General features: G+C 43.5%; 1 pseudogene; it reads right to left on the bottom strand.

Annotated features, from left to right (window-relative positions):
* Positions 1 to 298: 298 nt before the first annotated feature.
* On the bottom strand, positions 299 to 1,144 carry LOC102842039 (annotated as a pseudogene).
* Between the last annotated feature and the right edge of the window lie 887 nt (positions 1,145 to 2,031).

Below are 2,031 nucleotides of genomic sequence, written 5' to 3'. Positions count from 1 at the left end.
TGTCCTTTTTCAAAAGTGGCATATTAAAATCTCCCACTATAATTGTAGATTTATCTACTTCTTTCTTCAATTCTAGTAAGGTTCACTTCACATATCTTGGTGTTCTTTCATTGGTTATGTGGTCTTGCTCAATTGATCTTTTTTTTTTTTTTAGAGTAATGAGAGAGCCGAAATGATTTTATTCCCTTCACTATTTAAGCCAATCATGAAATCTCACAGTGATTGCTGGGGTGGGCAGAGGATCCTCGGCTGTGTGAAGACTTGACAGACTGTGGGCAGGGCGGCCTCACTGGGATAGCTAGAAAAGCACTGACAGCCCTTGGGGCAGGTAGGTGATGTTCCGAGAGCGCGAGAGCTGATAGACAATGTCCTCCGCAGCTTTCAGCTTGCGCAGATCAATCAGACCGTCACCCGCAGTAGCCAAAGAGTTGGCGATCAGCTCGGCTGCCTTGGAATCGTCCTCAGCAGAGTTGATGGCTGCCTTCTTCTGAAGTTCAGCCTTTTCCACCACAAATTTGGCTCGCTCTGCTTCCTGCTGAGCCACCTGTTTGGCTTCTACTGCTTCTGTGAACTCCTTCCCAAAGGTCAGATGCGTCAAGGACACGTCATCCAGGATGAGCCTGAAGGTGGCTGCGTGCTCTGTTAGGTTGTCGCTCATCTGTCTGGAGACCAGCTCTCTCTGGGTGATGAGTTCTCCAGCATCAAAGCGAGCCACCACCGACTTGAGGATCTCAGTCGTGATGGACGGCAGCACACACTCATCATAGTCCTCTCCGATGCTGGTGTAGATGCGCTGCAGCTGACTGGCAACTGGCCAGAACAGGATCCGCAGTGTGATGTTCACGTTCTGTAAATCTTTGCTACCAGTTATCACTGGTACGTTACATGGTCGAGAGCAGCAGTTAAAAATAATTGGTTTCTGGACCCAAGGGATGAGAAAATGAGTCCCTTCTCCTACCATGATGTCCTGGACTCCACGGAACCGATCAAAGATGACAGCTCTGTGTCCCGCATCCACATTGTACAAGGCAGAGTTCACCACACCTCCTGCAATGGCCAAGGCCAGGCCAAACTTGCTGATGGACTCAAACACTTTGGCAGCCTTGTTGTCGTCTTCTGCTGGCTGGTTCTTACCTTTAGCCATTTTCACCTGCTTCCACTCTCTCAATTGATCTTTTGATCATGAGATAGTGTCCTTCTTTATCTCTTATGCTGGCTTTTGTCTTAAAGTTTACTTTATCAAAGATTAATATTGCCATTCCTGCTTATTTATTGTTGCAGTTAGCTTGGTAAATTTTTTTCCATCCTTTAACTTTTAGTCTGTTTTTGTCTTTGTGTGTTAGATGTGTCTCTTGAAGGCAGCATATTGAAGGGTCTTGTTTTCTTATGAAATCTGCCACTCTCTGTCTTTTCGCTGGTGCATTTAATCCACTGACATTCAATGTAACCATTGATTGGTATGAATTAATTGCTGCCAGTATATTAATTTTTGGTAGTGCTGTTCATTCCTTTGTTCTGCATGCCTACTTGTGCTGAATTTGTGTTTTTTTGTGCTATTTTTTGTTGGCTTATTCTTAGTTTTCATATTTGTTGTTATGCTTGGAAGTTAATTTTCATGGTAAGTTGTGAAGTATTGACTTTCTTTGGGGTTACTTTATAGTCCATTAACTTTTCCCTCCATTTAGGACAATATATTGCATCCTATATAGAGCTCTGGTAGCATAATGGTTATGAATTGGGCTGCTAACCTCAGGGACAGCAGTTCGAAACTACCAGCTGTTCCATAGGAGAAAGATGAGGCTTTCTGCTCCCATAAAGATTTACAGCCTCAGAAACCCTTGTCAGGGTCACTATGAGTCAGAATCTACTCCACAGCACATAACAACAACATTGTACCCTGTCATCTACCTGACATTCTCACCACCTGAACCTCTGTTCCTACATTTTTCCCTTCTTTGTCATTGTTATTATTTTTATCTTCAGTGGATCTTCCAGCTCGTTTGAATTTGTTTTTGTAATTTTGTTCTCTTC

The sequence above is a fragment of the Chrysochloris asiatica genome, unplaced genomic scaffold (genome assembly GCF_000296735.1).
Source record: "Chrysochloris asiatica unplaced genomic scaffold, ChrAsi1.0 scaffold00185, whole genome shotgun sequence".
NCBI classification, from domain to species: domain Eukaryota; kingdom Metazoa; phylum Chordata; class Mammalia; order Afrosoricida; family Chrysochloridae; genus Chrysochloris; species Chrysochloris asiatica.
The sequence above is the reverse complement of the archived record's forward strand: the minus strand, read 5'-3'. Positions and strand labels throughout refer to the sequence as shown.